Genomic DNA, 21,779 nt, shown 5'->3' on the forward strand with positions numbered 1-21,779 from the left:
GTCCTATTGTGACAATACACACATATTTACCCATCTACCCGACTAAAGGTATTTGTTGTTTTCGCGTTCATCTGTGTTTTGAACCAGCCAACAGACCAGAAAGATAAGGCAGAGATTAGTCTTCATTATGACCGTATATCAACCACTACTCATCTGAATATTGGTTTCTGAGAATGGTTGAAGCATACGCGAGTAAATTTGTAATATCCACGGCATTGTTCAATACCTAAATAAATATTGACGTGTTTTAAATAAGTGTCTTACATAGGCTATTTTACTACGATCGACCTTCCGTTACTAATACATGTTTTTTTTTACTGTTAGGACCTTCCGTTATTGATAAAAACAGTTCCAATCAACAAACACGATCAGTTTGGTATTACAATTAAATGTGTTGAATAGTTATAGTCAGTTATATTTGTTTTCTAATTAAACAACAACAATAATCTGTCACAATTACCCCTGCTTAAATGTTTATTTACCAACGAGAAGATATTGTGATAAATGTTTTTGTGATTGATGTGGTGTTTAATGGATCAGTTTAAAGGGGCCTTTTCACGGATTTTGGCATGTTTTGAAGTTTGTCATTAAATGCTTTATATTGATTAATGTAAACGTTAAATGTTAAAAGCTCCAGTAAAAAATCAAAAATTTAATTTAAAAAAGAAAAAAAGTAGCCCGCAGCAGGGCTCGAACCAGTGACCCCCGGAATCCTGAAGTAAAATCGCATTAGCCAACTGAGCTATCTTGCCAGGCATACATTAAGTGCGTATTTTATACATTATATAAGCAATCTTCGTAGTTTCACAAATTTAAACGACAACAACAGAACTCTCCAAATTGATTATTCAATCGTTTCGCGTTGCAACGCTTTATAATTTTTAGGTTTTTAAATCGTAAAAAGATACATATAATGGCTATATTAGACCATGGCAACTGTTCAGTAATACTGGTTCCTCACAAATATCATGACTAAACCGAAAATTTGCGAATCTGAAACAACTTCTTTCAATTTTGTCAATTTAACAAACCGTGAAAAGATCCCTTTAACATAAACACTTGTCAATATTAATTCATTTTTTTGTGATGTTGCAATAACAGTTATTTACGATTTTTTTTAAAAATATACCTTTTTATAATTATTTGCGCAGAATGATATACTTTTAGAAACATCATACTTTTGTAACACCAGCAAGATGTATGGAAGTCAGGAATGTGTTAGCGATGCAACGGTAAAACTATTCCGATACTCACGAAAAAGATGTATTACTCGTTTCATCCACACGCGGACGATCTAACGTAAACCGTTCAGGAATAGCACAAGAATATTCAACACAATTATAGTGCTAAGGACGTTTTAACTGGCCGAAATATTTTTGTAATTATGTTATGTGAAAAATGTATGAAGACATATGAGAGAAACTTCTCCCAGGCGGTCATGTTTTTCAATAAGCCGATTGAAAACCCGTAACCATTTCAGCTTAAACAGAACAAATGCCTGAGCTAGTGATGATCGAGCAAAATGAGTTTTTCGAAGTGATTAAATCCACACACCTTGAAATGAAATACACGTTAATCAATACATATTGAAGCAATTTGAAAGTGTGCAAAATTGCCATTAAGTCTATAGTCTAGTTAGCAAGTAATTTATTATTTTTCAAACGGCTTTTAAAACCGAAAGTAGGATTTCTATACCTATACATATGTGCGTTAATCTCGAAAAACGTGATTATTTTTAAGTTTTTAAAGCTCAAAAAGACGAATTTCTACCTTGCAACCACTAGATATATTATGATTGGCTTAGATAAAATTAAATCTATAGCCTAGTTAGCAAATAATTTATTATTTTTCAAAGGGTACCGCTTTTAAAACCGAAAGTAGGATTTCTAGACGTATACGTCCGTTTCGACAAACGCGATTATTAAGTTGTTAATCGTAAAAAAGACGGATTACTACCTTGTAACCACCAGGTATATTCTAATTGGCATAGATAAAATAAGTTTCTTATTTATTCTTATATTTACTATGCCAGATAAGGTGTGTGGCTTTAAAAGCAATGTTTGAAAGTGTTCGTTTTAAATTTGATATAGCAACCTAGTTTTATTTTCTCATATACATATTTTGATCTCGGACCAGATATCAAATGTCATGATTATTGGGTAATAACTGTAGCCTCTTCAGTATTTACAATTTAAACGCTGAACGTGCACGGAAACCATCTGGCAACATCTGGCAACATCTTGAACGCCGATGATTAGTGGATGTACATGATTTTCGGTGCGATGTACATATTTCAACCTATGCATGCTAGTGATACGTGTTTGAATCGGTGCCATATGTTCCGAACTGTTGAAAAGAATGTCAAACTTGCAGGCTTCGAAGTTGTTCGTAAAGTTTTATTTCCAGGTATTTTATCTGCATATATATATATATATATATATATATATATATATATATATATATATATATATATATATATATATATATATATATATATATATATATATATATATATATATATATATATATATATATATATATGTATATCGATTCGATGTCTTGTATTCGTGTCAATTCATTTTGCGCACATTTGAGCATTTATATATAAGTATGTGCTATTAATGCCAATGTAAATGTTGACACATTCAAAAGATTTTTTATGATGAATATGATACAGAAGGTGATTATTGTAATGATTATGATACGGATACTTATGATGATAGTTGCATTCAACAAAGTTATTACAATGTAGGAGCTTATGATGGCAATGATGGTGATGATTACGGTGTTATGCTGATGGTAATTCTAACCTTTATATGGTGATGATGTTAAAAAGATTTTTATGATAATGAGGATTATAATTATTGATGATAATGATGATGATGACAAAGTTGACGACGATTGTCATTGATAATGATGATGCTGCTGCTGTTGATGATGATGATGCTGATGATACTGATGATGATGATGATGATTATGATGATGATTATGATTATAGTGATGATGATGATGATGTGGATGATGATGATGATGATTATGATGATGATGATGATGATGATAATGACAACAATAATGTAGATGATGATACATTATTTATTATTGTTGATGTTGAGGAGGAAGAGAAAGTGTATGTCAAGGCAACTTTTACAATGAAGACAAATTATAGTTACCTTCTCCCGTCGATGTCTGAACGTGAATGTGTTGAGCAGTGTTCCTGATGTCGCCGATCAGAGAGTGGCCCGGCTTTCCCAACTCCGACGGGGGAGGGATATCTCCGCGGTTGTGATTTAGCACTACTGTAGGAGCCGGTAAGTCACCGTGCTTCATTGGGAACAGTGGGGGTCGGGGAAGGATCGCTGGACTTATCACGTGACCATGTGTTAGCGAACACTTGGTCAGTAACTGGGCTAATAGCAGATACATGGTTAAAGTAAAAACAGTATACACAATATTTAGTATCGTTGAAAATAGAGTATACAGCAACATCAATGTAGAAATATTAAACGTGGTCGATTAAGAAGCAAACATAGCATTCAGAAGTTATTAAGAAGCAATGTGTTCAATGAAGTATGATGTTAACGGTATATACACGAAGTATGAAGTCAAGTGCATGCGTTTTGAAAGTACGCTTTTGTGACATACATGGTCAATACAAAGGATTAGTGAAGCGATTGACGATAAAACATGTCTTTCACAACAAACATGTCCTCAACACCATATACTTCCGTGCAGATATATAATTAATTATAACACATGTGATAGCTAATAATGAAGCTTTATTTGCGATTTATTTGTGCATTATGTGCTGTGGTTATTTCGTCGCTACTGACGGCATTTATCTGGTCTCATCACATCACTCGATTTAATGCTAACATTTTTGTGGAGCAACCGCAGCGGAATAGACCGCCGATCAATTTAAGCGTGAATGATAGAGGAAACCACACATGGGCGTCACGTATTAAAAGAAGAGAACGAAGGACGCCAATGATTGCTAAAAGCGAGTTTTGCAATGGAAATTTCATTGGATTCGAAAATCGTTTTGCTATCTTAAGAAAAGTGCTGATCGACCCCAAGAAAGGTTTAGGGCGCTCAGGTGGGGAGAAAATTGAAGATGTTTTGTACCAAGACGAAGACGACGAATATTACAAATTTATGCAAGGGTACTTCCAAATACAATGTAAAGTGGAACATGAAACATTAAACTACACATTCACCGGAATAAGCCACCTTAATAAATGGATAAATGCTTTAAAGTTAAGTGCTAATGTGGTAAGAAGTATGCAACGTGTAAAATTATATACCATTGCTGTTCAAAGATACGAATATGCAAACCTTTATCATACCATAACTGACTTATACAATGCATTCTATTTTCTTAAAGTCTTCAAAATCCGCCCAGAAAACGTACTTATTTTGTTTCTAGATGGTCATCCATTTGGAGCTCTGGACAATACATGGGGGAAATTATTTAATGGATTCAAACGTGCTAGTGATTTTAAAACATCGGTCATGTTCGACAATATGATATGGTCAACGGTTGGATATGACAGCCCGCTAAATAAACATGTATTATCACGTGTTCCAAATCTAGAACAATTCAGACAATTCGTCCTTCGCCGTCACAATATTTACGAAGACGACAGACTACAGTGCGACAATCTCAATATCGCGTTTATTTGGCGGCGAGATTATCTGGCCCATCCTAGAAATCCATCGGGGAGGATACCTAGAAAAATACAAAATGAACAGGAACTTCTCGAAAGAAGCCGACACAAGTTTTCTAATCATAATATCCGTGGTGTTCAGATAGATTTACTAGAAATGGGGGATCAACTTAAACTGGTATCGCGGACAGATATTCTGATTGGAATGCATGGTGCAGGTTTGACCCACACTCTTTTTCTACCGCGACACGCGGGTCTGATTGAGTTAAAGCCCATGCATGGATCAACCGAAAATAAGCATTTCATGGCCATGGCAACATGGCGTCGTTTACATTACATGTGCTGGCGAAATACTGACAGTTTCAAAGAACGTCCTGGGGGTTATACGATTGTGGACGTTGACAGGGTTGTCAATATGATTAAGCAAATGATCGAGGAAATATGCAAATAAAGCACAATCATGTTTTACTAAAACGGCTAGTGGCAATCAAGTAAAATAATTTATAATAACGGTAGAGCAACAGTCGTCAATTAAAGGTAATATATAAAGTATACAATGCATCGCTTATTGTGTGAGCGCGGATGGCCGAGTGGTCTAAGCGATAGACTTTTTTTCAGGGGTCGGTGGTTCGAGCCCTGTTGAGGGTTACTTTTTTGTTTCTTTAATTGTATTCTTGCTTTTTTGTACTTGTGATTTTAAGATCCAATGTATAATTTATCAATATAAAGCATTTAACGACAAACTTCAATATCTGTCAAATCTGTGAAAAGGCCCCTTTAAAAGAGACCTCCTTTAAATGAAAGATACCCGTGAGCTGCACAGCTGATCTAGGATGCCACCTTATGCACATACATAAAAAGCGGTTTTCCCGGCACATATGAATGAAATGTTCCTACAGTACTACCTCATACTTGCGACCTTTCTTTTTTATTAACCTTTTTATATAAGTTTCTTTACGAGATAACCAATATAATAACATGGAATAAAATTTGCTTTAATATGTTAATATATTAAATTGTATTATTGTAAATATGTCGACAGGTTTCCTTCAATGTTGTTTATGCTCGCATCTTAGGTAATTTCACCTGCTCTTGGCTTTTTATAAAGACACTTTAAATTATCAGAATAACAACAAACATTCAAGAAAATTGGATTGGCACCAGAATAGTTGTAGGCGAAAAACGTCGACTGTGGAAGAAAGAGCTATTTTACTAAGTAGAATATTTTGGTCAGATAATTTCGCCCGAAGGATGTTGTGCATATTATATATAGCATTACCAGAAGATCATATGGGGTAATCATATGGTGATTAAACAGTTATCAAGACGGCGACCTCAATGACATAACATGTAGTTGTAGTGGGGTAGGGGTTGGAAACAACTCATGCCCTTCCAAGGTTAGGATGTTTATGAGCCCGAAAGTATATCGGGAATTATATATATATATATATATATATAATATAATACAGCCTACAAGTACAAACAAAATAACAGAATTACAACACGCCGCGACATTACAAACACAAATACAATGTTCCATATAAATTAGATTCATTTGCAATGCAGACAAAATAAATAGATGCAAATACAAATAATTTCAAATTCACCAGGTTGGTAGATGAAGTGCACACAGCAATAGTGTTAAGACAAGTGTGTCTTTCGACAGCCTATGAGCAAATAAAAGCAGGGTCAGTAATTTTTACAGAATTTTACAAGGGTTTTAGAACTGACCAATGCAAATCTTGTTTATTTGCTAATTCACATTCTTACTGGACAAAACAAGTATGACATCACAGTGCATGGCTGGACGCACACAGGACAAGGGACTGAATCTCACAAGAGAAGCAAATGGACACATACAAGACAAGGGACATAAACCATAATACATGAGACATAGACACATACAGTTACACAGAGTGACCTATCCTACATATTTGTTTTCCGTCGTATACTCTTTATTTCTGTATTTGTAATGCGGCCCTCTTTCAGCAATGTCAGCGGGGACTGTTGCATCCGTAATACGTGGAGTATGATGGGATTCACGAAGAAATCTTATCATGAAAATATAGACATTCACAAGCAAAAACATATAACGTTTATTCATTGCCTATTTATTAATCTATTTGGATTAGGAAAGCATGCTGAAAAAAGGTGGGGGTATTAATATACACGCTTACGTGTTATCTTTGTGTTATTTTTTCTTATTTTATGTGTTTAACTGAGTGTAATGAATATATCTTACATCAATATATGCCATTTCATATTCATGCAATTACAGTGAGCTACAGAAAGTGATACACATAATAAAGCAGTCGATGAATATGGATCTTATTTAACAAAAATCCACAAACGTATCAATTAATTAATGTTTGTCTTTTTCCATTTTCATACGAAATTCTTGGCTTACGATTTTATTTGATAAACAACTGATTAAGTGACATTCGTTTAATTCGTATGTGTCTTATAAATTTGTGTTGTTTTTTCATCTAAAACGTATTCTCCATCGTTGATGGACACAAGCATTTGATTAATTCCTTCTTTCTACATGATGTCCGTCATTAATGCAAGACATAGTTCTCATATTTTGTAATGTATATTATCCATTGTCGGTAATCTTGGAAAAAATTAAAGTAAACTACATGTTGGTATAGAACGTATAGTGGTACATGTACGACTAAATTCATGAACAAATATCTAAGGGTGTTGTCGTTTGACAACAATTCAAGACGCCTTATAAGCAAGGGTGGGAATTTCTAGTCATTTTATGCTTTTCATCGGTTGGTTTCAGGTCCTGAATATCGCTTAGCTTGATGACCGTTACACTGTTTAAAATCTTATCTTTTTTTCTGTAAAAAAGCCCTATTACAAATGTCATAGATGCCTAGTAGATTGAATGCTTTTAACATAGCTAGCATAAAAATAATGCCTCTTCTTAAGCTGGGTTTCGCTAGACATTAATATATTGGCTTATAATTAGACTCGTCAATTTACAGCACAATTATATTCGGTTAAACAAGAAGTGTTTTCGGGCAAACAAACGAATGTCATCGTGACTATAATTTTAGTGAGACATTTTTAAAATGAGTCACGCCGAACGGTATTACACAGAATATGTCGGTTTTTAATTAAATCACTAGAAGGAAAACATACTTTCTTGCATGTCCTAAAATAATTCCTAAGTCCAATGCTCTCTGAAGTAAAAACATGTCTTTTACAAGAGAAGCATTATTACGGGGATTATAACATTCTCGTTCGCTGCGTTAACATGCGTGATTTGGCGTTCACACAGGACTTAACGAAAGTCGTAAGCAGCAGACGGCAACTAAACCGCTGGCAAACATCGCATTATGGCATTAGGCAACAGACTGTACAAACAATGCAATGCATTGTTGAGAGCATTAATACTTGTGAAAGTTTATTACGTGCATTTCCTTGAAAAGTATGTCGTTAATGAGCAATGCGTTAAGCTAATGCATACCGTAACACTATTTGATTAAAGAACATAAATCGTTTTATTTTTTAAGTTATTTAACGAGTTTTATTGGTGTTGGTTGTTGTTGTATATATGTTAATTTGATATGATTTGTGCAGAATTTCTTGTTTTGGGAAAAACAAATTCATACAATAATTATGGACGTTGGCCTTAATCATATTACCATTACATGTTTGTTTATTTAAATATCAAACCTCCGTATTGAATATCCCCTTGACAAACTTGAATATTAATATTTACTGTTTGTTATTTTACATTTGAAAGTTACACTGGTAAGCACTTGAGCCTACGAAGTTTAAATTTTGCTCGAACGAAATTCGTTTTTTACATTATTAGCGATTCTTACCATTTATATATTCCAACATTGTACGTTATTTGCATCAATTTTCGTTTTTAAGAAGTTTGGCATTTGTATCTGTTAACATGTTTAAATTGAATAAAGAATGTTAAAACATTGTGCGTCAAACTTTGAATAGATTTGATAGTGTCCTTGTTTCATGGAACGCCCGTGTCGCTACGTTCACGGAACGTCATTGTCGCTACGTTCATGGAAAGCCATTGTCGCCACGTTCATGGACCGCATTTATCGCTACGTTCATTGCTCGTCATTCTCGCTATGTTCATTAAACGCCATCTTCTCTAAGTTCATAGAATGCCCTGGTCGCCACGTTCATGGACCGCATCTGTCGTCACGTTTATGGAACGCCATTGTCGTCACGTTCATAGAACGCTATTGTCGCTATGTTCATAAAACGCCATTGTCGCTAAGTAAAGGGCATTGATATATGTTTACCAAATTATAAGGTGCATTTGGAGAAATGAACAATGACATTAAACTATTTTTATATTTCAGCTCAATGAATTTGAATTTCACACGATTTCATAATAAACGCCATGTTTTCTACGTTCATAGAACGCCTTGGTCGCTACATTCATGGAACGCCAGTATCGTCACGTTCATGGAACGCCATTTTTGCTACGTTCATACAACGCCTTTGTCGCTGTGTAAAGTGAATTGATACATGTTTACCAACTTATAAGGTGCATTTGAGGAAATCAAACATCAAACTATTTTAATATTTGAATTAAAATTAAATGAAATTGAATTTCACACGATTTCATAATATCATGCACAAGCTTAATGATTGTATACGTCATCAATCAATGAATAAAAAAACACAACAATGTCATTTGTTAAAAAGGAGAGGATTTTTTTTTATTTATCAAATGTCTGTGTTTTATAATCGTTAGTTGGGAACCGTGTTAAGCTTGTCCTATTTTATGTCGACAATAGATTAAATATTTAATAACAGCAGAAGTAAATGTTAAATTTGTCGTAGTGTATTATGTTTCTTTTCGCGCGTTGGAAGCATTATCTGTCAACTCGGCATGTTTCTTGACTCCTACACAAATTCACTTTCTAGACTCACTACAGTGGGTCAAATCTTGAATATGGCTATGATTTGCAGCCATTTAGTTTTTAGACATAATTACGTTTGGTGAGATCTTGTTCTATTAAGGGAAGCCGGGGTATCCGCAGGAAAATACATATGTCCGTTATGGTGAGGGTCAACCATTAATAAATGCACAGGGAGTGGGTAGTGAACCAGGGTCTTCTATGTTTCGATGTCGTTTGCTAACCATTTAAGCTCACTGAATAGTTGAAATAATCCAAATCACAGCTATTGACCTCCCGGGTCGCTGGTAGTTGGGACGCGTTAGGGCTTGTTCCATTTAAACTCGCCGCTTTGCATCCAAGCGGTATTTGAATCCGTAATATGAGCCACATAAAATGTTTCCTAACCTACGTAAACAAGTTTCTAACACATCAACGGTTATAAAAATGTCCTAGTTTTTGAAATAGACAACGCTGAATATTGCGGATTTGAAAAATATCATCGAAACATTACTTTCAACAGGTTTCTGTTGATCCATCTTTACACATGTGAAACGATTGAAAGGGAGATAACGAATGAACATCCAACAAACACGGTCGCTCAAAGTAATTCCTCTTTCCCTATCAATATCCGACAGCAACACACATGCAGTTTACTGAGTTTAGAGTATCCTTTGTTAATTATGGTTAAGATAAGTAATTGTAATATGTATATCTTTCTCGACATCTTAAAGTCGCAAGATTTCCGTTGATATGAGATATTCCAATCGTTTTAAATGCTTTTCCTAAACTTTTACTTTATTCTCTATTATACACAGGTTGCAGGATCACATGACTTTGTGGAGTTCCCCCGTTTAACTTTGAACGATGTATACACGACGGTAAGAGGTGATTTATTTTGAAATAACTTTTTAAAATTATTTTTTTAAGAATTTCAACTAGTGCACGAAAGACCGATTTTATTTTGATTCCTATGGCAATGTGAGATACATCGGAATAACTTTATTATTAAGACTGTGTTCTTGTTAAAAAATGAACGCAACGTAAAATTTTGAAAACGATTTCAGACTTATTCGATGATTTATTCTTATACCTTCATATATCTACACAGACTACAAAACAAACTGTCTGTTATGCACTACAGATTTGTGTAAATGTATTTCAATAACTTGCGATTTTTGCAAAAGTTCTTAACGGCGTGTTTACATTCTGTCCAGCCCGTGTGTAAAACCCGGGAAACCCCGTTGATTCTGCACCTTGTACAATGCATTATTTTTTTTTGTTTTACTTCGGTGTTGACTAATAAAGTTCAAGTAGGCTTTGAGAAGCCTGTTATTCTGCCATAATGATCATCAATCATAAACCGAAAATATAACAGTTTGACACTGAACATAAAAGTGATGAATTGCATCGCACTGCACTTGCCCCTTGAGAATCCCATGAGTCGAAGCTAACACGGACCTTTCATATGTGCTGAGTATCGTCATAAATATCGATGATATAGAGCGACAGATAATCTGACACAATCTACCGTCAGTAGTATCTGCCTCACGTACAACATTGACATATGAAGCACCTCGCAGTCAATAGTTTATTTGTTGTCAGTTATGATTAATAAAAATAACATTTGAAACAAAACAAATTATGTGTAACCTTATTAGGAAATGAAGAATCACAAACGGCATAATCTTCAAGAAGTAAAATGTATTTTATACTTAGTAAACAAAAAGCGCGTGAATAAAGTGCACACCAGCGTCATATTTCTAAGTATTTGACTTGCAGTTTATATATAGTGTTTTGTTTTAAAGGGTGATTCTTCTTTAGTTAGGTGGGTGAATAACGAACACCGAGATAATAGCACGGGAACATTTAGTTTGCAGAGCACCATCTGTTCATTATAAAATTTGACCAAAGTGACAAATTAACATGACAATAAACTAAGCACATTAAAACAGGTCTGCGTTTAAAGATTTTTTAACAAGTTGTGATAGCAAGTACTTTTACACTTCATCGCCATGCTGTCAGAAATGTTTCTATATTAAGCTCTTCATGGTTATTTAATGAAAGATACAGGCTGCTAATATGTTCTTTTTTTATTTTTATTTTTTTATTTTTTATTGTCTATACATTTGCCTACTTCTCCTGAAAACATAAACACAACCCCTTTAATTCACACTGATTAAAATATTTGGGTAGATGAACTGGTTTTACATATTATTATTTGTGAATGTTTTAGTATATTTTCAGCTTGATTTTGGCCATCACCACTTCTCATCACTCTCTTGAAATGAATTGCTTTCCGTATATTTTCACTGGAGAGCGAACGAAGTATCACGTTAGGCTGTTCTATTCGAAGGCTTGTGAATGGTAGCAATCGAGTCTCTGTGTAAACAGTGCACGATCCACTGACCTCCACTTGTTATTATTACACAAGTTTCAGTGTAAAGAGAACCAAGATAATACACTTTGCTTCTTTACCAACGTGTTCTTATTGATTAAATTTTGCCGATTTGAAATGCGTGTCATTTTCAACAATTACGCCGCCATCTATCCCATTTCGCCGGACAAACCCGTTATAATGCGTAAAACATATTTTGCCACGATTTTATTGTTAAAATAAAATCTTATGTCCATACATTAGCAGTCACTATAGTGTCAGTATAAATCCTATTCCTTAACGCTTAGTAAATGAAATTCATTGTGATTGCTCAAGTATTACTGGAAGACAAATCTGAATGCGCATGCTAATGGCGTGTCTTACAAGACAATCTGGTGCCATTTTGGTCTCTTTTCGGCGCATATGTTACGATGGAAGGTGTGTATAAATCGCTCTCTAAAGTTTAGTACGTATTTCAGGAGTATGAAGGTGGCAGCAATCTAGTCTACGTTTATGATAAAATAATTGAATTTATATTTGTTATAGTTTTATTATAATTATTATACGCAATCAACACAGTTATATTGCCTTATGCCTATTTAGGCGTATATTTGTGATCCACATATTAACCAAAATTTAAGAAGCACTTGAAACTAGTTAATCGTTCCGCGTTTTAGTAACGTTTTGTAATTATATTACTTTCTGAAGATAATTTTATTATTTGTGGGTTATACGTTCGATCTTGTTTGAACCGAAAATAAAACACTACCACTTTAGTATAAAATATCTTGTTAAGAGATTTTTTATAAAAACACACTTATATTTACTATTTTCATTTATTTTACTGCCTATTGTAACTTATGCATCATATAAACATTCTCTTTGATTTTCCTGTAAGATTACGCTCTGACTTTAAGTATTGGCAACCAAACTCTAGCAGTCAGCTTTACTTTTATATATCAAGATAATGGAGTAGGTGCTATTGTAGTGTTGCTACAAATACAGCAGGGTTACACGCTCTGTTCTTAATCCTGTATGTGTCATTTTACGGTATACGCATACACACTAAAAGCTAACTTGCCGTGATACTGTGTCACGTTTAAGTATAATTATATATACATTAGTACATGTGTTCTACGTTATATAAAGTAATGATAAAAATCCGCTTACCTTTGTAAACCGCGATAGTGTGAACTATAATATGTAATTATCATATCTATGATAGTATTAAACACTTCTGGAGCACAAAGGCATGTCGAAATCGGTTAGTGTAACTAATGGTTTGCTTGTTTTGTATTTGATACTCGTAAAAAGCTTTCAAGATAAAGGCATGTTTCTCATAAATCATTGGTTTAAAATATGACAACTTGACACTGATTGCACATATGATTTATGTTCATCGCTATGCTAACTTCAATATTAAATCTTTAGCGAAGACAAAGATATATCTTGATTGATGTTAAAATCTTCAAATATGAACCCATCTATTGCAAACAATCGGTTATCCTACACACATAAGCAATTATTATTTACTATCAATCTTGGGAAAATGTGTGTCCTTGACTGGTCTTTAAAATAACATGATTGGTGTTTTAGAAGAAACAATAACGTTCCGAATATACATAATAAACCCAAAATAATGTAACAACTTAATGTATTCACTTTCGCAATAGTGTATATTATGATTATGAATATGCAATATTGAACTTTACTTATTCGCGTTATATCAATGAAACAAATTGTCAAATAATAAAAAATCTGCTATTTTCTCAAATGTATATGTGAAAGTGTGTTAACTTAGCGATATCACATTTTATAGAATGCATAGAATTCTAACAAGGCACGCAAATTGTTTTTATGGACAAAGAAGGAAGTCAAGTGTGGGTTATTCTGCAATAACTTATGGGCGGAGCTTAATGTTTCGAAAAAAGATCCGAACAAATAAAGAAAAAAATGCAGTAAAATGCACGTGCTAAAACCGGCTCTAAAAGAAATGTAATAAATGTACCAAGTCTATAAATGTAATGAAAAAACAAATTGTATATTTAGTGCTAAGTGGTATAACCACGCCTACAAAGAATGTTATAGTTAGGAAACGTATTTAAGAAAACATCTATAACATGTAAACTTTTCAGTAGCATCAATAAACGTGACGTAATTTAGTTTCTACGTTTGTTTTTCTCAATGAAAGTGACGTCATTGGCAAAATATTTATGAATGAAAACGACGTCATATGTTTGTACAATTCAATGACGTCACTAAATAGTGAACTTGTACTAAGTATGGCGGAGTATTGAAAAATATAGTTCACGTCCAAAAACTTGAACAAAATCAATCAGAATCGTTTTAGAATCGAAATAATATTTTTTATGATGGTTTGTCGTCACATAACCCATAGTAAGGAGTATAGATGCGTGCTATCAAATTACTCGTGCTTAGCACTCGTGATTTAATTCCTACGCATCTATACTCCTTACTTTGGGTTATTCGACAACAAACCATGATAGAAAAATATTATTACTTAAACAATAATTTTATTCAAACTAATCGTTAACTCTTTTAAACAATCAACAAACTGCTGTTCCAGGCAACACGCTTCTTTACAAAAACAAGACGCATGTAGGTGTAAAAAGACAGACAGACAGTTTATTCAGACTTATACATAAGTACATCGTCTTCATACTCAACTATACACATTATTTTCTGTCAAGTAATTAAGTATAACCACACTCATGTTGCTTTGAATTAATACTATTCATTGCTAAATAACACTCGCATCAGTAAAGGTGCTAAGTTCTAATATTAGTTCTTAGCTCATTCGATCAACAAGTCCTTATGGTGATATTTGTGGTGACAATTTTTTTTACTTGTGTTAATTACATTTCATCAACTTTCACATTGTTAACACATAGGAAGTTATATCAACTGCCCCATCATCCTAAGGTTTCATCAGTTAATTTCTTACCTTATAGAGAGTCATGTTTTATAAGATAAAACTGAACATACAATGAAGCAGTATATATGTCAGTATTCTTGAATCGTGTCCAAACCAATTAATATGTCGGCCACGACAAACAGAACATTTCGGCCAGTGGACAGACCAGCTTTTCTTATATGGACATCTTATGATTAGACTGCTCGTTAACATGATGATGGCTCTATTATTTGTTGCTTTTTATGAGATCTCAGCCGACTTAAAAAAGTCTTTTAAAATTTCGGTTCAGGCGGAGAAAGCGGGACAGTTGTCCCAATATGCCTGTATTTTTATTTGCACACATAATACTAAACATCAAACACACAATTTCAGCCCATTCAAAGTTGTAATATTAATTTTGTTTTAGGCATATTGTATACGCAAAACTTATACTTATTAATACATTTTTTTCAGAAACTTTAACACATTCCAAAGAAAAATTAATAATAGGATATTTCCATGCAAATCGAAACACCATCAAAAACATCAAAAGGCAACCGTGGACTAATTGCAAAACATTTAACGTCATTACTATTTGGTTTGAAATACAATTCGTTACCTATGTCTCTCTCAAACACATGTTGTATTGTATTCCATGTCAAGACAAACAATAATAGTAACGAAATAGTAAATGTTAAATACGGGTTTTTATCATTGTTTATCGGTGAATTATTTGGAGTTCTTAAGTCTAGGAATTACTATAATTATTGCAATGTTTCTGGTGCAGATTTTACCCAAGATAAACAGGATGTATAAAGACGTGTATGATATTCAATTTTAAAAATAGTTTTTCTTTGGTGTTAAGCATCCTTAAGTTGTCGTTTACAAAGTCTGTAACACAAGAATCCTCATAAGATTAAGGCGTTTAATGTCCGAGGTTAACATGATGTGTATATAATACATTTTTGTTTTATCTTTTTTAGTGCGGCCCGTTCTTATTGGTATGTGTAATATAATAGTTGTCCTGTACAACAAATTTCAAATAATGCCCCTAGGGCAAAACTTGCAAATTTATAAAGACTTAAATGCAATGATTCTTTTAAACAATCTTCCATTGCGACACATAATCCAAGATGTATTATTTTTTGCATTTAAAATGAAACATCATGTACAAGTCCTCAACTAGATTTTAACTCAGATTTGATGTGTGACCTCAACATGATTTTGGTTTTATAAAATATTGTATCTTCAAACTGACTTCGCGCCATTATAAAAGTGAACGATCTGGGGCCCGCCATCTTGGCTCTCTTGTTTTGATAATGATACAATAAGTATTGATATTATTAATTAATTGCTAGTTAATACACCAATAGGTTGGTGGGTATTTTTAACTTATATATATATATATATATATATATATATATATATATATATATATATATATATATATATATGTATATGCAAAAAAGGAAATTTGAAAGAAAGTATAAACAGTATAATGATAATACATCGCCATGATTTCTATGATTTTGTCTGGTAAACGTTCATGTGAAATGCAATACACACGACCCTTGGATAATGATATGTCTTCAATGCAGATTATTTCGTGAATTGGCAAGTCAGTATGTGTAAGCATAATTATAATTTTAGCTAGATGTTGCAACGACAACAACAATGTCTAACGAATATCCGTATCATATAAGTATAATCGTAAACGTACGCAATCAATAATTGTCGTTGCACTTGCATAAACTCTAAGGACAAATGTCACTTGGTAAGCTGAACAAATATAGATATTTTTATGAGAATTGTGTGTTAAGCTTTTGCATTTGGTTAAGAAATACGAGTGAAAATATTGTTTATTCAAAACAGGAAAATGTATACAGTACGACATACCAGTTTTTTAAACATCATTATTAGTTCTCATCAAATATTATATACAAAAGGAACACCGCAAACGCATTTTTTTCAGATGTAAGATTTTGACGACAAAGAACGTAATTAATGGCTTACACATTTACACTTCCAAGGTGTTGGCTAGATAGCGATGATGACCATCCAGAATATTATTAGACGATATATCAACCGATAGTCTTTTATCTAAGGCATGAGCCCGATTTCCAGTACAATACATACAAGCAAATACAAATAACACGACAAAAAACGTGTAAGTAATATGGCTGTTGTCACCGCCTAGTAACACATCTGTGCTTACTGTTCTTGATTATATTCAGTTTGCGGCTATTGAAGAAAATTAATTACTTCTCTTTGTTTGAAACATATTGCGAACATAATGCCTAAAGCGACTGTTCCATCAATAAATGAGAGGATTGGGAAACTTGTTCGTGAAAGGCAGGTGAAAGAGAACAAACATGAATGTGTTCATAGCGACGCCGACGTTGTAGTTTGAAGCACTTATAATTGATACTAGGGTAATAGGAACCGCTGTAGAGAACAAAAACACAACGAAACCAGTACCAAGCTTATTGTAGCTTTAATTTTTGCCCTTCGCGTTGTAACGAAAGCCTCGTTTATGTTGCCAAAGTCCGTTGGCGCAACACGTGCGACATTGCGGATTATTGGAATGATGTTAAGGTAACATTCGCACGTTAGCGCGTTCGATATCAGTATAACAAGCAGGTACAAACCATTTACAATAGTTTGCAGCTGAGCCTTTTGTGTGTCAAAATATCAATACCCAGTGTTCTTGCGCAGAATTACTAAAGGGGATCAGAGACCGATTGGAAAACATATCATAAATGCTCCGAAAAATTAAGACATCCTTGCTGACATCATTTTCCGATTGTTGATCATTATGGACCGATGGGTAACGGCGGTAACAGTGATCAGTGTAGTCGAGGCTTTTAAGAAAATGAAAAAAATCATGAAATGAAAACTGCAAAGACTTGATGGAATGAAGTAATTCCACATTTTCGTGATCGTAAGAGTAAATGACGGTCCGCACACTGCCAACGAGCAGATATCACAGACTGCAAGATAGAACACAAACCAGTCAGTCGCTGTCGGCTTTTTAAGTCGCCCATGCACAAGCAGGACGAGTACATTTCCTGGCAGTCCGAAAAGCATAGCTTAGGCGATGTAAGCTGTAATACCGTACATAAAATCTTCAAATGCAGCAACGCTGCCTCTAGTGCCTTGTCTTGTGAAATTTCGTTTGTACCTTTCGTCGAGCTTGTCACATTTAATGAATCCATTCCGATTTGGGTGCTCAAGTTATGTCGCGTGTTCTCAAAAGCGGTGTACGCATTCTAACTATTTGATAATAAGCAGTTATTTTAAAACTTACCGATCAAAACATACGAAGACTACTGTAGTATCTGATTGAGTATCGCACACTATCAACAACTATGTAATAAGTAGGAAAAACACCGTCAAATATATAGCATGATTCAGACCAATATTGGTTCATGTATTATATAACGTATATAACATCATAAAGACAATTGTGATTGATCAATCATGCGTCTTGTTTGTTAAAAAGCAGTGTTCTAACACAACACCAGCTGGTTTTCCTATAAACTAATATCAAATTTACCCTGGTCAAAATTCAACTTAAAAACGAAAAAGATCCAAACCTGTATACATCATACACTCGCATGGATTGTATTGCATTCTTAAATTAATGTGTTTTTTCTGACAATCAATAAATCATTATCCATGACAACAATGTTCGATATAATTGAGGCATGTTAAGCGAACAATAAACATCATTTTAATTTCCACTTATCTATACTTGAATATACCGTTAGATGACAATAAAGATCATATTTGAAAACAATAATATAATTTTGATAAGTGAAAGGATTGTTTTTAGACATGTATTGTGCCAATGGAAATATTGGAATGCATTTATTTAATATAACATTTATGGTTAAATTTACGTAATTAGCTTCCCTGCCGAAAAAAGTACATTGAAATGTGATGACGACAAAGGTAGTTAAACATTTAATTGCACATGTTATAAATATCCTCGATACCTTGGTCTTATTGTTTAGTAGGTTAACGAGTTTGCATATACTAATGACACACAATAGCAATATTGAGACGGCGATATCAATTCCATTTCCATCTTATGTATATCAATGTGCAATAAATAGTGTTCAGTTATATAATGTAATTGTATGCAAAACAAAATATCATTACGTATACGAACACGCAAGCCTTCGCGAATATTTTTAAGGATAAAAACATAATAAATACAATTAATTTGTTTTCTGAATCAGCCACACACATGACTTATGATGTTTATCAGATGATAACTGATGTAGTTGCACAGCTGATACAAATCCAAATCAATACGAGGCCAGGGCTTTGCATATTGATTACATTATACCAATCGTAATGAAGTGCATTTATGTTTTGGTTCATACAACAGATTTTGAGTATTGAACTCTATTATAGAAAGTATAAATAGTGCATAGCACAAAACATAAAAGGGCATTACAAAATATTGAAACCGTAAAATATATATGTTTTCGGTTATCTGTTTTTTGAGTGGTTTGCATGAGAAAGGCCGAAATTCTATTTATTTTAAAGTTGCAAAATATTGTGTTTCATGTTTTCTTGATAATCTAAAAATTACTTTAATCATATGCACAGCGTTATGAATGAATGAGCGAATGTATATGTCATATCGCAATGTGTTTTGTCACCGAAACAGTCAATGTCATGGGAAAAAAATGTTTTGTGTTTTTTAGAAATCTTACTTATATCTTTCGACATAAATGTACGTAAATAAAATACATTCATTGAATTATTTAAGTATAAAATTATGCATACTGAGAGATGTTGAAGTTGTTCATTTTATAAGTTACACATTTATAGGAGAGAAGTCATGATGGGATACGACAAATAACGCGTGTGTTACCGATTGTAAAATGAAAACTGAGTAGTCTAGTATCAGGTCTTCATAAGAAAACATAGCTTACATGTTTTTGAATCTGTTTTTATCATATCATATTAAACACGCTTGTTTAATTTCAAACAACTAACAGAACATTCACCATCGATTGACTTGTCTTACATAATATTTATGTTTAACCATACAAACCTATTTTGTTTTATTTCACTTTAAGAAATATAATATGTTCCATACAACAATTATCGTAGATTTGCCATTAAAGGTCATTGTATTGTTGCCAGTATGTAATAACGACAATATGACAACAAATTTTCCCTGTGAAAACACTTATGAATTTCCTGTTATTTCCACTTAATGGGTGCAATAAATTACACTGGCATTGACAATTAAAGATTTAATGAATGGGAATGACGAATAGGATCCGGTCGTTATTGGGTTTGTAGAGGTAAAATTGTATTAATCAAAGGTTACTTTGAATTTGCTATCTCTAAACTGTATCAAAGTATAACATGATCGCTCTTTCTATCTATACAAGAAAGGGACCATAATCCTAATCGATATCCTGTGTACCGTAAAGGCGTATTGCTATATGTGATGCTTACTCAATTATATTTACGTTAAATTCAACATTTGACAAAGAACAAAACATAAACTGCATAGTGCATAATTTCTCGTCATTAAGTTTAATATTGGTGAAAATTATAAATGCTATATAAAAGCATATAAGCTAAATAATAATTGTAATAAAGCTAAATTATGTAAATACATTGATACAAGATAGACATGCCACATGAACGGTGCAGTATAATGCATTGTTCGCGTATTTTTTAGAGAACCCGAAAAAAACGTGGCAATCGATTGTTGGTGTTTATTGGTATTTATCAATATGATCACAAACGCAATTCGAAACGCTGAGCTATTTCATAGAATAAAAATGCAAGCAGTTTCATACTGATGCCTTAAGGATTGTTTGTTAAGAGAAACAATCAATTTTAAGGACAAAAAGCACTTCATAAATAAACGACTCCCTGACCTCAAATTAAACAAGTCAAAAGAGGTGTTATTTGCAAATTTTTACTGAAATCCATTACGTGGTAATTAATGAGGGTAGGCATACGTAAAGTGTAATTTCTTGAGATAGAAAAGGTAAAAACATCATGAAATTCATGTATGACATGTACAATATATTGTGTTAAATAAATATGTATACTACATGCATTACCTCCCTCTACAAGTGAAAATAAAGTAATTAAAGTTTCTTGTCACATAACAGTTTGCTGTCGTTTTAGCCATTTTATCCAAATGATTGCACATATTATTGGAGATCAAAGGCACAGTTCGCATTCAGTGACACTTTTGTCATGCTGTGTTTACTCGCACAATCCACTTAAGCATGTTTATTAAGTTTATTGTCAAAATATATGCATATTCCATTTACAAAACCTTGTCATATTATAGAAAACGCCCAACACAGTCAATGGGTAGGTGTATCCAACCAAGTGTAAAAAGTTAACTGGATGGTAATAAGTTTTTTAATGTTTCAATAAATTGTGATAAACAATATACAATGGGGAAATAATAACACACTTTACTTCAGGAAAAGTACCAATTAGGCAGTTACTACCTTAAACCTAATGATGTACGATTGATTTACTTATTAAAAGATAAATACTACATTCACATTTGATGTTTCTTGGTGTTACTCCAATGGTAAATGTATAATATTTAAAAACTATCTACCCGTTGAGAGAACATTTTTTCAGTTGTGCTCAAAATTTATTAACCAAATTAATTTTGTGGAACAATAACGCAACCATTAATTAGTAAAAACGTGTGGTCTTTAAAGGGCTCTGTGGCAGAACAATATGGAAGCGTTATATTTGAAATGTTACTTGTTACATACCAAACATTTCCGTAGGCAACATATTCGCGGAAAACATATGACATTGGTTCATGTTTTTGCCTTTCAATGATTGGGTATTCCATGCATCGGCGTAAACGATTTATTTGTTTAGACACTCAGTTACTTGTAAACGTACATACATTTATTTAA

This window comes from Dreissena polymorpha, chromosome 1 (assembly GCF_020536995.1).
Source record: "Dreissena polymorpha isolate Duluth1 chromosome 1, UMN_Dpol_1.0, whole genome shotgun sequence".
NCBI classification, from domain to species: Eukaryota; Metazoa; Mollusca; class Bivalvia; order Myida; family Dreissenidae; genus Dreissena; species Dreissena polymorpha.